The following is a 23,199-nucleotide window of genomic DNA, read 5'->3' as shown; positions in this document are numbered from 1 at the left end:
AAGTACTCTATCAGATACATAGGTTATCATGTTATCTCCCAGCTATGTATGTTTTCACACTGACACTAAGTGCTATATTTAAAGAGTTAAAGCCTTTGCTCAGTACAAAGACTTTAAGAACAAGAGGAAAAATCTTATTCTCCTGCAGAAAACAGAAAGGTAAGTTTTATGTGACATTTAGGCATGTACAATTACGTGGTTAACATGAACAAGAATCATAGAATCATAAAATCACAGGGTTGGAAGAGACCTCAGGATGTCATTGAGTCTAACCCTCTGCCCAAAGCAGGACCAACCCCAACTAAATCATCCTAGCCAGGGCTTTGTCAAGTCGGGACTTAAAAACCTCTAGGGATGGAGATTCCACCCTCTCCCCAAGGAACCCAGCCCAGGGCTTCACAATCCTCCTGGAAATAGTTTTTACTAATATCCAACCTAGACCTCCCCCATTGCAATTTGGGACCATTGCTCCTTGTTCTGCCATCACTGAGAACAGCTTCTCTCCATCCTCTTTGGAACACCCTCCCCTCAGGGAATTGAAGGCTGCTTTCAAATCCCCCCTCACTCTTCTCTTCCGTAGACTAAAGCCCAAATCCCTCATCCTTTCCTCATACATTATGTATTCCTGCCCCCTAATCATTTTTGTTGCCCTTCACTGGACTTTCTCCAATGCATCCACATTCTTTCTGGCCTCACCAGTGCTGAATAAGGGGAATAATCATTTCTCTGGATCTGCTGGCAATGCTCCTCCTAATGTACCCTAATATGCCATTAGCCTTCTTGGCTATAGAGGCACACTGTTGACTCGAGATTTAGCAACTACGGGCAGTCCCTGAGTTACGAACGGGGCTTTTCTCGCCCCGGAGGACTGGAGCGGCGGGACGCCCAGATGCGTTGCAGTCCCGCCGCCCCCATCCTCCGGGGCGAGAAAAGCTGCTCCATGTCTCCCTGGTCTGCTGGGGGGGGAGCCCCCCCCCCAGCAGACCAGGGAGACGCGGAGCAAAGCAGACCAGGGAGACCGAGAGCAAAGCCACGGAGCACGCCCGCAGCGGGACAGCCCGGGCGCGCCTGGGCTGTCCCGCTGCGGGCGTGCTCCAAGGCTTTGCTCCCCGTCTCCCTGCAGACCAGGGAGACCGGGAGCAAAGCCGCGGAGCACGCCCGCAGCGGGACAGCCCGGGCGCGCCTGGGCTGTCCCGCTGCGGGCGTGCTCAGCGGCTTTGCTCCCCGTCTCCCTGGTCAGCAGACCAGGGAGATGGAGCAAAGCCGTGGAGGACGCGGGCGGACCCGCGTCTCCCTGGTCTGCTGGGGGGGGTGCAGCTAGTGCCCCCCCTCCCCTCCCCAGCAGACCAGGCTTTTCTTGCCTACGCCTGGGGTAGAGCAGCTGGGGCGCTGCCGGGTTGGTCCCGCAGCGCCGCTCCTCGGCGCTACTGTACCAACCCGGCAGCACCCCAGCTGCTCTGCCCCAGGCGTCCTGATTCAGCCACTGCTGGTCAGTTTCAGCAGTGGCTGAATCAGGACGCCTGGGGCAGAGCAGCTGGGGTGCTGCTGGGTTGTTCCAGTAGCACCAAGGAGCGGCGCTACTGGAGCAACCTAGCAGCACCCCAGCTGCTCTGCCCCAGGCGTCCCCAAGTCAGCCACTGCTGAAACTGACCAGGGGCTGACTACAGGAAGCCCGAGGCAGAGTTGCTCTGCCCCGGGCTTCCTGGAATCAGCCGCTGATCAGTTTCAGCAGCAGCTGACTTGGGGACGCCTGGGTTTCTTAAGTTGAATCCGTATGTAAGTCAGAACTGGCGTCCAGATTCAGCCGCTGTTGAAACTGATTAGTTTCAGCAGCGGCTGACGCCAGTTCCGACTTACATACAGATTCAACTTAAGAACAAACCTACAGTCCCTATCTTGTACATAACCCGGGGACTGCCTGTACCTTCCAAAAGAGGTCTTATTTTTTTAATGGAGGAAGACTTTATAAAAAAAACCAAACTTGCTAACAAAAACCACATCCAAAAGTAAAACCAGACAACTCAGGAGCTGCATCTCCCTCCCAAATGGGGCTGCTGTCTCCTGCTGCCAACCCTCCTGCACAAGATCCTGCTTAATCAGTTAACCGGTTAAACCTAAGGTTTGGTAGGTTAACTGACTAGCCAGGATTTTACACCCCTACTTGTGACAATTTAATTGACTGAAATTGAAGTTATTTAGTGAAGCATATGGGGGGAGGGAAAAGAGAGAGAGAGAGCAATCTGTGAGATGCTGAATTACAATAAGATTGTGATGAGACCAGAAAATTAAATTCACAACAAAGAAAACAACATCGAACATTTTCTACCAACTGTAACTGATACAAATGAGGTAAAAAGCTGCTTAGGCAAACAATACAATTAAATTGTGTATAACTTTATGGTGCATATGTGTAAGTAAAAGGATTACATATAACTCATTTTTAACTGTTTCTGTAATTTATTTTATAGGGCTTATAACTTATTTATAATTGCTAAATGGGAAAATAGAAATACATTCCAACTGAACTACTGCAAGAGTACTATTTAATTCCTTGCACAAAACCACTACAGATTGAACATCTATTTATCTATGTATTTTAGGTATTCTGTGAATAATTCAGTTATCTGCAATTCTGCTACTGTTGGTCTGATTCAAAGACTGAGGAAATCAACAGATTATAATTGATATCAAGGGATATTCAACCAGGCCATATGATCTACTTTATTAAAGCAGGATTAATAAATGATATAAATCACCAGTTGAGAGGAAGACATTTATTCACACTTCTTTCAACAGGGATATAAATATTGAAGAATATTAGTGAATATTTTTCATTTTAAAAAATAACACTGGGATTATTCTGCTAAGAAACAGTTAACAAGGATTTACTGGCATTTTAAATACAATTATAATTTAATTATAGTACATAAGCAACGGCACTAAAGGGCCAAAATTGTGATCCTCATTCAGGAAAAACAATCCGTGAATTGGATAGGGATTTTGCCTATTGATCAAAATAGTGCTCCCAATGGACGTGATCAAAAGCCCTCTGCAATCAATGAAAAGACTGTCAGTGTCTTTAATGGGCTTTGAATCAGGGCCTACACTTGCACCTATTTATATTTTTTTCAGCATATTCACATTGTAAAAAATATTCATCTACTTCATTGCAATTTCTAATTTTATTTTCTGTATTTTTAATATAAAAGAATATTATGTTATAGTACCACAGACAGTGATCACCATTAAAAAGTAAACAATTGGCAACAGTTACCTCATCCCAGTAACTGAGGTACTGCAGTTATTTCCTATTCTAAGTACATTATACAGGTATTCTGCATTAGCTCAGTACCACAGACTGTAACTGTTGGCAAATGTTTACTTTTTAAACAGTGTCTACTGAACAATAGACCCTTGCTAAACTTCAGTGTGCTAATGCAAACACCTTTCACCTGGCACCCAAAATGGCAGGGCCTCCCCTATTCTCTAAAAAAATTAATAGCAGATGTATTGTGTTGTGTACTTCTGCACAACATACTGCGAGATATATTTAATATATTATGAAAAATAATTAAAAGGGAACTAAAACTGTCAAACAAAATCAATAAAATACATTTCGTGATGCATTATGATTGCTTTTCTAAAATTATTTGTTCATTTACAGATTCAGAACATTCAATAATTCATAATGGTTTGTCTAATTATTAATATGAATTAGCAAGGTTCTATCATAAGTAAACTATGTTAAGATTTAGTGACTAGCCTTTCCCTATTAATTCTGGCCTCCAGGTTTCTTAGTAACCTAGCTGTTCATTAGAGGCTTAGTTGTTCATTAAAAACAACATTAATTAAATATATAAAATAAATTTAAGCCACCTAAAGATGCCTGGTTATTTATATTGATTTGTTATGTAAGTGCAGCTTTAATGGTGTGAATCATGGCTAGCATTTAATTCCAGTAGAAAAGAAAAGCTGCTAGGGCTTCAGTATCTATCCCTTCATGAGCTCCTCTTATTCTGGTTTTCTCTTGATAAAAAGCACACCTATTTACCTCTAATTAGGCTGGAAAGGGTATTGAGTAGCATTAGTCCCACTCAACCATGCTCACAGCCTTCCCCATTTTCATTCTTTCTTTTTTTTTCTCCTGCAGGGAAAATATATCTTATACAAGTCTGCAGGGTTAACAAAAAAAAGAGTAAGGTGGAATCTCTTTTATGTAATGGAGGCATGCTAATGCAACAGGATCCAGCAAATTCCAGAAAGCAATTCATTCTAATATTCCTTTAATAAACAAATGCTCTTAATTTTTTGAAAGGCTGTTCTAAATCTTTATATACAATGCATATACCATGTTTAATATAATCCCTGATGTGCAATGATTATCCTGTCCATAAGTCCTTTTTAATGACTATCTTTTACTAGTCCTTCTAATGATAAAATTAAAACATGCAATATTCCTTCTACTTCCTAATATCTCTATTATGTTTTAAGATATATTAGAATTATGCCCTTAAACATTCTATTGTGGTGTTTCTGCTCACAATCTCATACAAATGACATTCATTAATTAATTCTAGCCTACTCAAAAAGTGCTGTGTGCAAATTAAATCCGAGAAGAAAAGGCCAAATGGTTATATTTGTAAATGTCAATAGCATTTATATCATTCTGAAACATTTTTGTATATTTAGGATCAGACCCCTGGGCATTTAACATGGGAAGAACTGGACAAGACTAAAGAGAAAAAATCCAGTGATGTTCTCCACTTGTTTGGTCTTCACAATCTTAATATTATTGATTGTAGTATTTTAGGATAGCATTACAGCATTATTTCTGATAGCAAATGTTACAAAACACAAAACTGTTCCCATTAGAACTTCCTGTTTTCACATGGCTATAACATTTGGGGCTGAAAATTTGCATGCTTTGTCTGTGGAAAAGACTTGTGTCCCAGCATGTACTGAAAGTCAACATAGCTCTGCAGAACAAGGAGAGAACAGTAGATTCCAGAGTCAGGGGCACATTATTAAGAATCCTCTACTCTCTGCACTTCTTCAATTTAAACTAGGAGGATGTTAGTCTGAGCACCTGAGCTGATCATGCCTGCCACCATACAGCTCTCTAAAATAATCAAAGCTTTCTGAGTCCAAAACAAGCTTGTTAAATTTCCCACAGAAGGCAACTGATAGCCAGTGCAGATCTTATTAAAGCAAACAGACCATTCTGAACTACTATTTCTTATTTATTTTTTTACAGAGGGGGTAAACTGAAGAGGTTAAGTGACTTGGCAACAGTCGCACAAAACTGTGCAAGAACTAGTATTTAAACCCAAGTCTCTGATCTGCTACAAGGCTCCTTAATGCATGATCCCCCTAAACAAACTTTAATAAACAGCAGTAAGCCTCTAGCCTCAGTGAGTGCAAACACTAAAATAAGGGTTAATTTGCTGTCAGTAAAAAAAATGTATTTGATCATTTATTGAAAATATTCCATATATTGCACTGAGCTGCTGATTAATCAGATAAGAAATAGTCTCTCTGACTAAACAGCTATACCATGTTAATAATCATCTTGATAGATGAGCAGCTAATCACATCTGCTATTACCAGTCACAAGGGCAATAAATATTGCCCCTTGTCACAACATTTCAGAAAAACTCCATTTTGGCTTTTGAAGAAAGATTGGCACAGCACAGCTTCCCACTATGGTATTTTCAATAACACCACCTGCAAATGTGCAATTTGGAATGTGCTATGGAGAACAAAGGCAATCATACTTCTCATCATTGTCCTATGCCAGCTTATTCTTTCCAGTTATGACACATGCACTCTGCTTATTGGAACTTAGGGGCAGTTGTGCCTTGCCTTGGCATCAACATTACTGCGTCATGCGTGGTGATCAACGTGTACCATAGTGTGATTGAAAACAAACTCACTCATGTGATACTTTACAAATCTCATGTATGAAAATCACTCCCACTTAATTCATTAAATAAGCTACTTAAGTATTTTAGAAACTAGCTGTTAAGAGGAGATTTTGTGCATTATATTAACAAACATGATTTTCATTAATGCAAAAAGAAGCTTATATGAATCATTTGCGTATCATATCACTGCCCTGATACTAAAGAATATTCAATTGGTTGCCAAGTATCAGAAGGACCCTCTAATTATCTATTTTGTACTTATGATTCAGCAGCAAGAGATGTCACTGCTCTAAGAACTTAGCAACTGTGTTTTATGGCTTCCACCATGGTTGTTTTAATGCAGGAGAACAAAGGGAAGGAGCTGAGGAACAAGTGATTTAATATGCCAGTCAAAACTCACCCATCTCCTCTTTTGAGAATGACTGTAAATATCTAGGGCGAGAGTCACAAAACACACAGTATTGCCACACCTAACTTTTTGGCCCTTAGAAAATCATCAAGCTACACAAACCCGAGTTAGGCACGTAGGCTCCCTCAGCAGTGGTGAGAAAGATCTGCCCAGGAATGGGATTCAAAAAGCCAGGATGCTGGCTGGCTCCTTGCTTAAACAAGCCAACATGAAGTATTTTGCCAAGGGTGTCTTAGTCCCTGCCATTTTCATTGAGATAGGCGCTTAACTCCAGGCTGAAGGATCCCTCTGCTTTGGAGTCTCAGCTGCAAATCCTCTATTGAGGTGAGGTGCCTATGTTGCTTTTGCAAGCAGCTGCTGCACATAGCTCTCCGCCCAGTTGTTAGAGATGTGGGAGACCTTTGGTTCAAGTCACCTCACCAACTGAGGGGCAGAAGGGGATTGAACTGGTAATCTGCCACCTCTAGTGAGAGCCCCAGACAGTGTTCCCTCTAATTTTTTTCCCATCCAGGTGCAGAATAAGTTTTGTTATGTTCACCAAGGAATGTGCAGATGTGCACCACCAATAGAAACACATGCTACCAACTGTGGGAAACTGTGGGTGCTCTGCTAATCAGCTGGGCAGAATGTGAATCTCACCTGAGTGGCTGCCCAAGCTCTCAACTTATAGGGAACACTGGCCCCAGCCACTGGGCTACAGTATATTCTGCTGTCAGGCTTCCTCACCCTCTCCTCTTGAAGCTGTTCCACTGTGCAAAGGTAAAAAACAAGTCATTGGAGTTGGGGGGATGGTTCCTGGGTTTCCCACACACCAGGTGAGAGTGCTCACTCTCTCTCTCACATAACAACTTTTAAAATTACTTATCCTTGGTGGAACAGCTTCAACACTGCTTAAGGCCAAGCAGTGAGAATTAATTAATGAAAGATTGCAGAACCTCCTTCCTGACATGGACACCAGGAGTAGCCCACACACAGAAGGTATGTCTACACTACCCCGCTAGTTCGAACTAGCGGGGTAATGTAGGCATACCGCACTTGCAAATGAAGCCCGGGATTTGAATTTCCCGGGCTTCATTTGCATAAGCGGGGAGCCGCCATTTTTAAATCCCCGCTGGTTCGAACTAGGTTCCTATTCCGAACTACCTAGTTCGAGCCCCGTGTAGCCGCGCTACACGGGGTTCGAACCAGCGGGGATTTAAAAATGGCGGCTCCCCGCTTATGCAAATGAAGCCCGGGAAATTCAAATCCCGGGCTTCATTTGCAAGTGCGGTATGCCTACATTACCCTCCTAGTTCGAACTAGGAGGGTAGTGTAGACATACCCTAAGAAACTAATTTTGTAAAACTATGAATAAAGCTCCAAGCAGAAGCCATATACATTTCTGTGATAGGAATTTCTCTCTGCCTGCTTATACCTTGTGAAATGTTTCCTTTTAGACCCTGGTGTACTGCAGCCCAACAGGCTTGTATACAATTTCTTCAGTTTCAGTGTCTCCTCTTGTAGCTCTTCACTGCCCTGATATTATGCAAGCCCATTCAAGACCCATTTCCCCATGTTCCATAGAACATAGAGGGGTTTGCAACCAAATTTAGTGAACCTGATATGTATCAGTGACAGAGCAGAGAGCAAATCAATGACATTCTGGTTCATGGCCAAACAATACAAAATATTCAAAAAAAGTTCAGTTCAATTCAAACAAAATCCAACTTTAATTTTTTTCATCAAATCAAAACAACTAAAAGCTTGTAGGGGGTTTATCAGAAACATCTGTCAAACATTTTACTCCAAATTTTTTGGGGGGGCTGTTTCCAGGTGTTTCTCACCCTTATTTTTTGTTTTGTTTAAATTCAAAACCAAATGCTGTTTTGAAACAAAAAGTCAAAATAAAACGTTTCAAAATGAAAATGTGAAAGCAAGCATTTCCAAATAATCAAAACATTTAATTTTTTCCTCCCTAAAACTAGGTGTGGAATTCACAAATACTTTTGGAGCCCCACAAATGTATTTTTCAGCAAAATTACTTCTTGATCTGGATTAAGTAGATCATCTTTGACAGGAAAAACTACTTTTCTCTGCACAATAGCAGATCTACAATTTCCCCACAATAGATTTCAGAATTTTCTAAAATAATCAGGAGGAAAACCTCAACAGCTTGCCACTGTCTTGTGCAGCCCCTTGGAGCCTGAACTCTAGATTTCATCACCACTTGGGGAGCCGTGGTGGGGCAGCAAGCTCTCGTGGCCAGGCATAGGAAAAAAAGATGGAAGAAAGCCAATACCCACGAGAATGTGAAATGTGTCCTTAGACCTGGGGTACTGCAGCATAACAGGCTTGTATACAAAGTCTTCAGTTTCAGTGTCTCCTCTTCTAGCTCTTCACTACCCTAATATGCAAGTCCAGCCCGAGAATGTGAAGTTTCGACTTTCTACACATTCAAGCCACCCTTTCCTTGCTACAACCAGTAAACACAAGGGCTGTGTCTAGACTGGCCACTTTTTCCGGAAAATCAGCCACTTTTCCAGAAAAACTTGCCAGCTGTCTACATTGGCCGCTTGAATGTCCGCAAAAGCACCGACGATCTCATGTAAGATTGTCAGTGTTCTTGTGGAAATACTATACTGCTCCCATTCGGGCAAAAGTCCTTTTACGCAAAACTTTTGCGCAAAAGGGCCAGTGTAGACAGCTCAGCTTTGTTTTGCGCAAAAAAGCCCCGATCGCGAAAATGGCAATCGGGGCTTTTTTGTGGAAAAGCGCGTCTAGATTGGCACGGACGCTTTTCCGCAAAAAGTGCTTTTGCGAAAAAGCGTCCATGCCAATCTAGACGCTCTTTTCCGTAAACGCTTTTAACAGAAAACTTTTCCGTTAAAAACATTTCTGGAAAATCATGCCAGACTAGACATAGCCAAGGAAGGCTTTTCCAATTCTAGGTCTTTACACCAATATCAGTGGAGAAGCTCTGATGACCTGTGTGGGGATGGTTCTTCTTTGTGGCAGAGATCAGGAGCACAGTAAAATACTCAAAAATCTTCAGCAATGGGAAAGTGTAGGCAACTTTCATATCATCCCCAGTCTGCCTTTGTGAAGTTTTAGCATATGATGATTTTCAGTAGAGAACTGTGATTTGAACAATAACATGGATCAGCCCAGTTCTCTGCTCACTGGGAAGTCATTGAGGAAGATCCACAATGCGAATATTGGTGTGCCAGTACCATTGTTAGAGATGATCTTGAGACAATGACATACCCTTTGCCACATCCTGCAGCATGGAAAGCGGCATGCCAATTCGCATACTAAAGTAGCAGCATATCCTTTTCAAATGCCTGGAGTGTCAGTTCTTTGCCTGTAACGTTGTTTGCAACATAACCTCATTGTGTGTGGTGACTATTAAGGTCACCCACAGATACAGCAGGGTCCTGTGTATTCCACAGAGCTGGTTGAGGTCACTGGGCACTATGTGCTCTATAAACTGTAATTATGTATAGCTTGCCAATGTGCATGGAGACTTCAGTTATTTCTTTGTGTGCCACAGCAGGTAGGACCACATATTCATTCATTTCCTGCTTATGTAAATTGCAAGCCCATATTTTGTGTGTATTTGCTGGCTATGAGTTTATAGTCACTGATTTTGAACAACAGGCTTTTTCTTCATTTGATACACGGGTCTCCAGGAGGACAAGGTCATTGATATTGGTTGTCTTTCTCCAGCTACTCATGCTTAGACTATGAGAGGCCTTCAACACCCAACTGGTGGATCACTACCCCAAGATGATCTGCTTAGAACACTGGCCCTGAAAGGGGAGGCTTATCCTGTGGCTCTTTCAACTGGGAAGTTGACAGTTCGCTTTCAACTGGCAGTTTGATGACATTAGTTGTGGTTTCCAACTTAACAGGATGGACTGCATGAAGGTTATCTCCCACCATGTCATCTTCCACATTCCTCTGAGAGGACAACCAATTCCTTACTTCTGTCCAAATGTCCTGTGAATAGCTTCATTAGACAAGATGATCCGGGGTACAGCCCCATGCTCTGGGTGTCGTTAAACCTCCAACTGCCAGAAGCTGGGACTGGACAACAGGGGATGGATCACCTGATAAATGCCCTGTTTTGTTCATTCCCTCTGAATCATCCGGCACTAGTGACTATAAGAGACAGGATACTGGCCTAGATGGACCATTGGGCTGTCCCAATATAGCTGTTGCTATGATCTTACATGCATCTATACCACATTGCACAGAAGCAGTCTTGAAAAATACCCATGCTAGTTGTCTGTTAATAGAAGGAAAAAAGGGGAAAAAATCTTAAACTCTGAAATGGAATGCTTCCATCAGACCCAGTGCTTGTTGCTTTAAGCATGAAAACTAAAAGCATTGTCCCCTTGAAAAATATTTAGTTCAAAGGTATTCAAGGCTTTTATTGTGCTGTGAAAGTACTATGCTACACAATATCTTCAACTCAGTAAAAGCTTCCAGTGCTTTTAACCCACCATGGACTAGCTCATAGTCTAATTAAATGACTGTGGAAAGGCAGCTAGATGATCTTATACTGTTTTGCAATTACTGCTGAGGCAGTTCATGAATTTAAAGCCTTAAGAGCATCCATTTTTAATACATAAAGCCAACATCACAAGAGAAACTGCAAGAATATTTTCTACTTCTCTGTCAGTTAGCTATGCAAATTCACTGACCCACACTACCCTGATCTAGGGACAGTCAAAGTCAATGGAAAGATTCCTGCATATTTTTGGGGCTCTGAGTGATGACTAGTGGTGTTTTGTTATACACAAGAGATCCACTTCCATTAACTGCTGGCTACATTCCCACCACCTTATACCAGAAACCTACCAACTATTATACTTACCTACATGTCTCTAGCTTCCATCCAGGACACAGCACATGATCAATTGTTCACAGCCAGGCCCTAAGATACAACTTGATTTGCTCCAATCTCACAGACAGAAACAAACACCAAAGGATCTCTATTTGGCATTCTTATATCTTAAATTTCCACCCTGGGAAATGAAAAAACAGATTGACAGAGCCAGTCGAGTACTCAGGCATCAGCTTTTTCATGACAGGCCCAACAAACAAAATAACAGAAGACCACTAGTCATCACCTACAGCCCCCAGCTTAAACTCCTCCAGCGCATCAATAACAATGTACAGCTTATCCTGGAAAATGGTCCCTTACTCTCACAGAGTTTGGGACCAGGCCAATTCTTGCCTATAGACCACCCCCAACCTGAAGCAAATTCTTTCCAGCAACCAGATATCACACCTCAAACATACTCACCCAGAAACTTACCCCTGCAATAAACTCCATTGCCAAATCTGTGCACACACTGATACCAGTGACACCATCACTGGGCCTGTCCACATAAGCCACCACATCAGAGGCTCATACAACTGCACATTCTCTAATGCGATCTATGCCATCAAGTGCCAGGAATGTCTATCTGCCATGGATATTGGCCAAACAGGACAGTCTCTACGACAAGGGATTAAAGGACACAGATCAGATATTCGAAGAGGGGACATACAGAAACCTGTTGGGCAACATGTTAACCTTCCTGGGCGTTCATTAATGGATTTAAAATGAGCTATTCTTTTGCAAAGTAATTTCAGGAGCCAGATAGAGAGAAAGAGACTTGCGGAACTGGCCTTCACATGCAAATCTAACACCTTCATGCAGGGACTGAACAAAGACAGTAACTGGATGGACCATTATATTCAACACCCAAATGAAATCAAAAGCTAAATATTGGACACTTATAGCCCACTCTATTAGCCTCATTTAGCACCGACACTAACTTACAGGAGTGTTTTTCCTTCCTTTCTCCTCTCTCCTTCCTCTCTTTTTCTGCTTTAAATTTTGGGGTTTCTGCACCTCTCTGTGTCTCTTGTTCCACTCATCTGAAGAAATGGGTTGTGCCCATGAAAGCTCATGATACTATATACAATTTATTAGTCTCTAAGGGTACGTCTACACTAGCTTGTTAGTTCGAGCTAGGTAGGATAATGGGGGCAAACGGAGTTGCAAATGAAGCCCGGGATTTAATTATCCCGGGCTTCATTTGCATGTTCCCGGGCGCCGCCATTTTTAAATCCCCCTTAGTCCGAACTCCGTGCCCGTGGCTACACGCGGCACGGAGTAGGTAGTTCGAATTAAAGATCCTAATTCAAACTACCATTACTCCTCATGCCTCAGAATGGGGTATGTACTCCTTCAAAAACTGGCAGACAGATCTCAAGTAAATAGCAAGACTCCATCCTCAGGCACGTCTTCATGGCTAATCTGGCCCATCTATATCCATGAAGACGACACTGGGATTTGAGTCTGGGATTTGAGTCCTCAAGGGTCTGTTTTGGGACCCGTACTGTTCAATATCTTCATCAATGATGTAGATATTGGGATAGAGAGTACGCTTATTAAGTTTGCAGATGATACCAAACTGGGTGGGGTTGCGACTTCTTTGGAGGATAGGGACATAATTCAAAATGACCTTAGCAAGTTAGAGAAATGGTCAGAGGTAAACAGGATGAGGTTTAATAAAGAGAAATGCAAAGTGCTCCACTTAGGAAGGAACAATCAGTTCCATACATACAAGATGGGAAGCGACTGTCTAGGAAGGAGCATGGCAGAAAGGGATCTAGGGGTCATAGTGGACCACAAGTTGAATATGAGTCAACAGTGTGATGCTGTTGCAAAAAAAGCAAATATGATTCTAGGTTGTATCAACAGGTGTGTTGTAAGCAAAACTCGTGAAGTCATTCTGCCGCTCTACTCTGCACTAGTTAGGCCTCAGCTGGAGTACTGTGTCCAGTTCTGGGCGCCACATTTCAAGAAAGATGTGGAGAAATTGGAAAGGGTGCAGAGAAGAGCGACAAGAATGATTAAAGGTCTAGAGAACATGACCTATGAAGCCAGGCTTCATGAACTGGGCTTGTTTAGTTTGGAAAAAAGAAGATTAAGGGGGGACATGATAGAGGTTTTCAAATATCTAAAAGGGTGTCACAAGGAGGAAGGAGAAAATTTGTTCCTCTTGGTTTCTGAGGACAGGACAAGGAGTAATGGGCTTAAAGTGCAGCAGGGGAGGTTTAGATTGGACATTAGGAAAAAATTCCTAACTGTCAGGGTGGTCAAATATTGGAATAAATTGCCAAGGGAGGTGGTGGAATCTCCCTCTCTGGAGATATTTAAGAACAGGTTAGATAGACATCTGTCAGGGATGGTGTAGGTGGAGCTTGGTCCTGCCTTGAGGGTAGGGGGCTGGACTCGATGACCTCTTGAGGTCCCTTCCAGTCCTATTATTCTATGATTCTATGAGTCTCTCTTTGGCTGATAACTCTGAAACAAACATAGTTGTTAGCCTGACAGACTGACACTGATGCAGCCCTTTCAGCAGGGGTGGACAGACGGTGGTAGTTTGCCAGGGTTAGCTCCTGGCATGGACCAGGACAACTCAGGAATTGCAGAAGTTTCTGTGGGTGCAGGGGCAGGCTGCTTTGCTTGCTCTGGATTGTGAAGGCTGCTAGTTATATCTGGATTTAACTAAATATAAACTACCCCTGGAGGCCAGGTCCATCAATGGCTATCAGCCAGGATCGTGTCCCTAGCCTCTCTTTGCCAGAAGCTTGGAATGGGGGACAGGGGATGGATCACTTGATAATTACTTGCTCTGTTCATTCCCTCAGGGACACCTGGCATTGGGCACTGTTGAAAAACAGGATACAGGGCTAGACTGACCCTCAGTCTGACCATTCTTCTTGTGTTCTCAAGTTTACTTACATTTGCCACGGCAACTAAACTTAAGAGATCAGAATTCTTAGAAGACTGTAAAACCAAAAGTGTTCTTTGGGGGTGAATTTTATCTGCTGGTGAAAGGCCATACAGGCTCTCTGCTGACCCAGAGCTGTCATAGCTGCTCGGAGAAGGAACGTGGATGTGAACAGAGCAGCTATACAAAGGAGACTGGTCTTCCTCTTCAATGAGGAAGTGGGCTCTACATTTGCTTGGAATAGGCTAGCATGGAAAGTAGTGTTGGGGGCTGGGGCTGTTTTGTAGTTCTGGATGGCCAAGTATGCAGATCTAGTCTGAGACAGCCTGTCTGGGGCTTGGCAGGACAGCAGATGCTTTTCCAGTCTCTAGATTGGAAGAGTATTCATGGATTTGGTAATCCCTGGGCCTGCCCCTGAGCTAAAAGATGGGCTCCCCAGAACTCCATTTAGCTTCCTGCAGAAAGCAAATGTTCTCATGCTTGTGTGTAGGGAGAGGGGATTTCATCCTTGATTTGCAACTGTCACTCCTCACTCAGGCAGAACTCCTGTTGAAATCAATTGGAGTCTTGCCTGGATGCAAAGTACAAGATTTATCCTGTTATTAGCATTGGTGGCAGTTTCTTGCACACATCAGAAAGAGGCTACTTCTTAGAGCTAGCGGGATTTTGAGGGCCTGTTGTTAATGCTAATTTGAAAACTGCACTGGCACATTATGTTCAGGAAATCCAGTACCACAGGGTTAACCATCCGCCTTTTTACTGAATGCAAGGCAGTGAGGAAATCATTGCTAGGTGCTGTCTCTAATTATTTAAAAGATAATTTGCATGTAACACAGAGACAAATTATCTCCCAGGTGACAGCTGTGTCACTGTGGCCATTCCTGGCAATGGATATCATGCCGGAAAAATCTGAACACAGACACAAAGGGATTAAAACAGAGCTTGGACTTCATTGCTTTATAGCAAAGCACTTTCCTAAGTCAGAGTTATCATTAAAAAGTAACACAAAAGGGAAAATATGTATTGTAAAATTACAGCAAGTATAAAAATGTAATTGATTAGACCGTCAGCACTTCCACAGGCCTAATTCTCATTTACACCTCCTTTACACCACGATGGCCATGTGACGGGACCTTGCAGTGGGGTATAAGTGTAATTTACTTAGTGTAAATAAGATTCCTGTGCTCTGTTTGCAGTCACGTAAAATTATTATCCCCCTCCCCCCCACACACACACGTGGCATTTTTCTTTTAATAAAAGTCTCTAGATTCGAGACTTAATTTCTCAAGAGATGCAAAAACATAACACTTTATATTTTATTTCTTTCTAATAGATACCTTTTAAAGGGATATATATTATGGAACATTTTTAAAGTTCTGTGTAATTGGGGTACTTTAAGGAAAAATGAGTGACTGACAGTTGTAGGTTGCCTTAACACAAAAAGAATGATTCTTTATAGGTGAAGTCAGTAGCATCACCTGTTACTAAAGTTACCCAACACTTCCCACTGTAAGATTCTGTTTTTAGTTGCTTATAGCCAAACCTTTAATATTTGGACTGAATTCTTCTATGTCTGTGGGGACTGAAGTTTTTGGAAAATTTCAGCTAAATGAGATGAGACTAGTGAAAAATGTTTGTTTTGCCCATGTTAAACCTTTTCCTGAAAAGCTACAGTGCCCCCATGCTTTGGGGGCAGAGCCTTGAAATATAGTGGAGGGGTAGCCCTGAGTATAATACTACCCTTACCCCCAGTGGGGTGAAGTGAAAATAAATTAATTAATGTCTATGAAGCACTTGGATACTCTAGTGATGAGTGACACAGAAAAGCCCATGAGGAAATGAATAATTCTGTCTTCAGAGCAAGGTTTGAATAGTGTGAAGTAAATAAGGCCTGGAGCCACACAATGAGCAACGAAGGGAAAACAAAATATTGAAAAGCTGCTCATTAAGGCTATGTCTAGACAGTGGCGTTATTTCAGGATACTGGAAGTATCCCGAAACAGCGATTCTATGTCTTTAAATGCGCCCGTTATTTCAAAACATATTTAGAAATAACAGGCATGCTATTCCATTGTCCCTGTGACCCTCGTTCACAGGGTTAAGGGACTTGTCAGAATAACACTTTATTTTGAAATTTGGTGCTGTGTAGGCAGTACCAAATTTTGAAATAAGCTATTTCGAAATTAGATCGAAATAAGATACGCAGTTTGGGAAGTGTTGGATAACTTTAGAACCGGTGATGCTACTGACTTCACTAATAAGAAATCATTCTATTTGTGTTAAGGCAACCTACAACTGTCAGTCACTCAACTTTCCTTAAAGTACCCCACTTGCACAGAACTTTAAAAATGTTCCACAATATATAGATACACTCTAAGGGAGCCCAGTCAATCCTACGGAAAAATATAGTATGTGATCATGTGTTTAAAGTCTATATCAAAATGCTTACTCAGAAAGGGGCTGAATTAAGGTTGCACAAGGAACCCTAATTCTGGCATATCCTAATTTTGGAGTTCTTGACTTTGCAACCCTAACAATGTTCTTCTAAAGTAGATGTATATGTGAGTGCATGTGTTGTGATCTATAAAATATCTGAAAGAATATACTAATAACTATGGAGAATTCGTGCTTATAAATTTGTCCTTACTCATGTGGTGTCATCAGGCATATATTCCCTCAAACATGTACAGATTAGGAAAGTGAATGAACTAACACCACAAATTACACTCCTCTTAATTAAACATTATGTTCATCTTCTGGCAACCAGTCAACTATACTGATGAGAGAAGATTAAGATGTTTCAAACTTTTCAAAAAATAAACAAAAGGATTACTGAGAAGATGTATTAGTACTTCCTGAAACAAACATTATTTTCAATTGTTCTGTAGCTACAAAGAAATGACCTACACATTCAGAGAGTTAATGTCTCATCTACCCCAACTATATTTGGAGTACTGTACTGTGCGAGATGTTGTTTGCATAGGGAGTTGAAGAGTTTGTCAAACTGTGGAGGAAGATAGCAAAGTTCATTGTGGGGAGTAGAGGGAGAGGACCTTGCCTTATGGGCACAGACTTCAAGAGTTGAATATGTTGTCTTGAAAAAGGGTGATCGAGAGGAGACTTAAGCTCTGTGTAGAGGTACTCGATGGGTTTGTACAAAGAAACTAGGGCAAGACCTGTTCACTCTACAGGCTCAAGATACAATGCAAGACCAAGAATGAAAGCTCACAGAAGTTTAGACCAGATATCCGTTAAGGCTTACTTCAAATGGGTATTAGCGTGTGCCTGTTGGGGGAGAGAGGCTGCGGGGGTGATCTTTGCAAGAACAAAGTAAACAATGCTGCCCTCAGATGACAGTTGAGAGACTTTGCTATCTCTTGCTCTTTCTCTCCCACTTCCTCTTGCTGGTAATTTTTACTAAGCAATAGGCTACAACTACTGGTTTTTCTCAGCCACAGATTTTTCTATGTGAAATTTCAACCACTGCATTTTGGGGGCAGGGCTAGGAAGCACTGACTGGAGAGTGCTATGCCAGAAATATCTTATTATTATTACTTTTACATTCATAGAATGCCTCCCTCGCCCCCGAAGGATCCAACAGTGCTGAGATACAGACACCTCTCGGGAGGTGGAGATACCTAGATACTCACCTTTACTTCAATGAAGGCAAACACCAATCCCTATGTCAATCCTTCCCCTGGGCTTCCCAATGGGAGGTCCTGATGATATGGACAGTGAGAATCCTTTAATTTTTAAAGGAGCAAAACCAATTCCACTGATGTTAGCAGTTGGAACCTATGGTAGAGATTTCATTTAGCCCAACAGCCTGACCACAAGTGTGCAGTAAAACAGCGAGTGCACAGAGACTAGAGCTAGTTGAAAATGTTCTGCTGGAACAATTTTCTTGTGGAAAATGCTGATTCATGTTAATGCTGTCAAAACTTTTAATAGAAAACAGGCAGGCAATCTGGGTGTCCAGCATGGGCAGGCTGCTGGGTTCCCTTGTTAACCAGGCTCCCCAGTTTGCTGGTTCACTAACTGGCTGGTTACCTCATTGGCCACCCAGCCAACTGCTGAGCAGCTGAGGAGTGAGGAAGCTGGCAAGCCCAGACAAACCAGCAAGTTGGGCAGTCAGAGAACCTTCCTTCCATAAGATGAGCAGCTGTTCAGGGGCTGGACAGCAGGCAAACGTGCCCACTTCCCAGTTGCTTGGTTGGTGGTCTGCATGGCTGGCTCCCTGGTTGATGTCTGGGCTCCCCAGCCAGCTTGCTGAGGAGCTGGTTAGCAGATGACTTAGCCAGGTCACCTAGTGGTTGAACAATTTTGACCTTACCAAAAGAAAATGTTTTGATAAAGTCAACCCCAAATTTAATTTTTAAAGGAAATGTTTGAATTTCGTTCTGTGGAAAGACTATCACCATTTTTAAGTGTTGAAACTTTGGAATTTCCCCTGGAATGGAAATCCTGGGTTCCAAACAGTTCTAATAGAGACATGTCATTGCTTTGATTTTGTTTTATTACACGGTGAGAATTCTTTCTCTTCCTCACTTGTCCCACAGAGTAACTCCAAAACTACGCAGTCACATGTGATCCATCCTTTCACTACAGCACCTATTTATTCAGCTGGGTGTGTATTCTGGCATCCAGAAGAGGACATGTCCATGGAAAGCTCATCATAGCAATTACAAGTTTGACCAAAACTGTAGGTGTAACATTTCTGCCACTATTATAATGCTGTGAACCTGTCACCTGCCTCCTCCCATAAAAAAAGCATTAGCTACCATGTTCCTATTGAAATCATCCATGGCCACTTCTGATCTTACTGCCTCAGGATCCCAGTATTGCCACTAGTACTGCTGGATCCTTCACCAAGAAAGAATGAATCAGTGGATGGAGAAACAGAGGAACCAGGCAGGGTTCTGAACTTGGCTGAATGGTATATATGAAAGCATGTCGAACATGAAAGAATGAAAGACAATAAAACACAAGTAAGCTAATGATCAACCCCTCTCTGAATTGCTAGAGACCTGCATAGGCACTTTAGACAGTGGTGGAGGAAAAAAGAACAAGTGCTGCTTCTGCCAAGGTCAAAAAACAATTGCTAACCATTCATCTTTCCTTTTGCTGCCACTGGTGCGAACCTTGCTAGCATGTCTAACAAGAAGTGACACTATAACCATGTCTGGGCCCACAACAAAGGCAAACGTGTCGGAAACAATTTGTGTTTCATGGTAAAGATGAAGCCACAGCTGCATGCACGCACTATCACAAAAATAAACAATGCAAGAAAACTGATGACACTAACTTCAATCAGGTTATTGAGTCACTTTCATGGCAGATCTATCAATGTACTAACTGACAGTATCAGTGAAAAGGTAAGGAATGCTGCCATCTTAGTTCATCTCTATTATAGTGAGCTCATTCTCCCTCAGAATCTTATTCTTTAACTTCTATACACTCTTTGCTTTAACTTTGTATTTGTTATGTGCCATACCTTTTCTGTAACTCAAAATCAAACTTTTCTGTAAATCTAAACAATTCTCTGTTATATCAATAAATCAGAAACATTACAACCCTCTATGTAGACTGCCAAAGGAAAGATTTCCCTAGAGAAAAATGTTTCATACTTGGACAGAAACATTGAAGCACTGGATAGAAACATTAAAAACTGAATTGTTCAAGTAATACATTACTGTGGATTTTTTCCATCCGGTTCAACCCTATCTTCCTGCACAGGATATGGAAAACAGACCAGCCAAGTAGCTAAATGCCAGCATATTTACATGGAAGAGAAACCTCAGGTGAAGAAATCACACTGCACACCTCTGAGGATCTTTGACAAAATGCAGGTCTAGTCTTGTCTAAGGGAATATGAATCTTTTTCAAAAGACTTCACTATTTAAGGTGACACAGTAAAATGTTCACCCAAAACTGAACACAAAAACAACCCTTCCACCATTAACTGAAGAGGAGGATGTTTGTCAGTTAACCAAAGATATGTATGGTGTTAGGTGGCCCAGCATTCTCATGCAGAAGTGCCTAGCACAGTGGGGTTCTGGTCATGCCTAGGTCTCTAGCCACTACAATAATATAAATAAATACATACATAATATTAATAATAATAATAATAATAAGTGGGACGGTATCAGGCTGCTTGAGCAAAATAAAATACTGCCTGAACACAAGGCAAAAACCTGTCTATTGGCAGACATGAAACTGCCCTGAATGCTTCTAAAAATGTAACTTCAGAATGCACAGGGTGGCAATACCAGGTTAGTTCACTAATCCATCTAATCTGATTCTGCCCCTTGCAGTGCTCAGTACCTAAAGTTAAATAGGCAGGTGAGCCTTGTCCTTCACTATCTCTGAAACAGTGAAATGCTTAATATACAATATTCAATAAAGTACTTCCTGACAGAGGGAATCTGTCTCATGCTCTGAAGAATATGATCTGGTTACTCCGTTATCAACTGTTTCAGGCAACACAACAGAAACTGTTATTCAACTTCAAAGACAAAATATTTGCTTAAAATGGATTGAAGTTTGCAAATGTTCATTAGCTCTTTAGTAAAAATCCCTTCCCCTCCAAAACTCTTGGATTTTAATTCTTACTATTGAATCTCTGGACATTTTTGCTATCAATATAAATGGCCAATCCTTTTTTGAATCTTGCTGCTAAGCATTTGGCTTCAATGTTATCTTGTGGCAGTGATATCTATGAGTTAATTGTATGTTGTGTGAAAAAATATTTCCTTTTTAATTTGCCACTTTTCAATTTCATTGAATTCTCTTTTGTTCTTGTGTTCCGAGAAAAGGCGAAGAGATGCTCCCATCAACTTTCTAAATACGATTAGATGTTTTTATACCTTCATCCCTCTCATTCATCTCCCCTCCAAGATACACAGTTCCAGTCTTTTCAATCTTCCTTCATATGTGTTTTCCCATGCCGCTAATGATTCTCACTACCTATCTCTGAAGTCCTCCTTTTCTGACAGATGCTGTTTGAAATAGGGTGACTAGAATTGAACACAGTTATCCTGGTAAGGACTCACCTTTGATTTATATAATGGCATTGTAATATATATGTTATTATATATACTTTATCCCATTCCTTTATGCACTGCAGCATTTTGCTTTTTCAACAGCTAGTGCACACTGAGTAGAAATTTTTCACTGAACAGTCTTCTGTGAAGTCCTGATCTTTTTCTTGAGATGTTGCTGCTAATTTAAAATCCATTAAAGTGTATAAGTAGTTCAGATTATTCTTTCCTATGTTAATTATTTTACAGTTGTCAACATTACATTTCATTTTCCACCATGCTGCCAATTTACAAACATGGATACGTCTCTGAAGTTAGTCTTGTGTCTTCTCTAGTCTTGACTAATCTGAATAATTTTGGTTTACCTGCAAATTCTGCCACCATTTGCAAAACATTTATAAATATAGTGACCAAGAGCAGACTAAGTTTGGAACCTTGTGGCACCCCTGCTTGTTAACCATTTACCATACTGAAAATTTACCATCCACTCCTGCGCTCTTTTCTTTCTCTCATAGACAGTTTGTTTCAGGGCAATACTTGGGGAATCCAGGCTGGGGCAGCAGGTACTTTCTGCAGCTCCCAGTAAGCTGTCATCAGGTCCCCGTGGTCCCTAAGCATGTGTTGGGTGGCCAGGGAGGCTCCACACATTGCCCTTTGCGTTTGCAGGTACCACTTCTGCAGATCCCATTAGTCTTGGCTCCCAACCAACGGGAGCTGTGGCGATAGCAGCTGTAGGAGTAAGGCAGGGCATCTAGCCTCCCTGGGCACCATGGTGGCCACTTCCAGGAGTCTATAGGGACCCGGTGGCCACTTCCAGGAGTCACATGGAGCCAGGGCAGGAGGGAACCTGCCCTAGCCCCAGGCCCTATCTGCACTGCCAACTGGACTTTTAATGATCCAGTTAGTTTTGCAGTCCAGAACCGCCAGGATCCCTTTTTGACCAGGTGTTCCAGTTGAAAACCAGATGTCTGGCAAACCCAGGTAGAGTCTAGGCACAGTATGCCTAGTGGAAAATGCATTTAAAGTCGTCTAAACACTTTCTAATCGCCCACATGCATACACAAGATATGGAAAGTCTATAGAGGCAAGTTCATAGAGTCTCTTACATTGCCAAGTATGCAACATACACAAATCAGCACAGGAGTATCAAGACTAGATCCAATGCCATACATAACACTTTCCTTCAAATATTTGCAATGACCCGTAACTAATAACTGTTTCATGAAATTCAACCAAACTTTCTATAACACTCCTCTTTGCCTTCAGAGTAAATTTGGTAATTTTGAGGCCAAATTAATATTCCAAACCAAAGCTATAAGGGTACGTCTACACTAGCTCGTTAGTTCGAGCTAGGTAGGGTAATGAGGGCAAGCGGAGTTGCAAATGAAGCCTGGGATTTAAATATCCCGGGTTTCATTTGCATGTTCCCGGGCGCCACCACTTTTAAATCCGCCTTAGTCCGAACTCCGTGCCCGCGCCTACACGTGGCACGGAGTAGGTAGTTCGAATTAAAGATCCTAATTCGAACTACCATTACTCCTCATGGAATGAGGAGTAACGGCAGTTCGAATTAGGATCTTTAATTCGAACTACCTACTCCGTGCCGCGTGTAGGCGCAGGCACAGAGTTCGGACTAAGGGGGATTTAAAAATGGCGGTGCCCGGGAACATGCAAATGAAACCCGGGATATTTAAATCCCGGGCTTCATTTGCAACTCTGCTTGCCCTCATTACCCTACCTAGCTCGAACTACCGAGCTAGTGTAGACGTACCCTAAGAGTGCTAAAATTAGGCTAACACTCAATCATAACATTTTAGGAGCAGAGTTCTTTCTGAGAGATTTTTGTTGCTGGCTAATGACTGACTTAGTGAAAGATTGCTTTAGAAAGAGAGAGAGAGAGAGAGAGAGAGAGAGAGATCGAACCCTGAGGGTAAAGAACCTTAGTTTTCCAGGTATTCCATGGCAGCAAACAGAATAGGTAGGCATGGAATACATACCGTAATAAAAGGAAACAGTGTTTTTATTCAGAAAGCAGAATTTCCTCTCATCTT

The 23,199-nt window shown here is 41.9% G+C and overlaps 1 protein-coding gene across 3 annotated transcripts in view; it reads right to left on the bottom strand.

The window, feature by feature from the left end:
* The window catches only part of CFAP61 (cilia and flagella associated protein 61), a 200,056-nt gene that overhangs the window by 18,557 nt on the left and 158,300 nt on the right, over positions 1 to 23,199 (bottom strand). The gene's annotated exons all lie outside the window — the stretch shown is intronic.

The sequence above is a fragment of the Pelodiscus sinensis genome, chromosome 3 (genome assembly GCF_052426305.1).
Source record: "Pelodiscus sinensis isolate ZL-2025 chromosome 3, ASM5242630v1, whole genome shotgun sequence".
NCBI lineage: Eukaryota > Metazoa > Chordata > Testudines > Trionychidae > Pelodiscus > Pelodiscus sinensis.
This window is presented reverse-complemented; position numbering and strand designations above follow the sequence as displayed.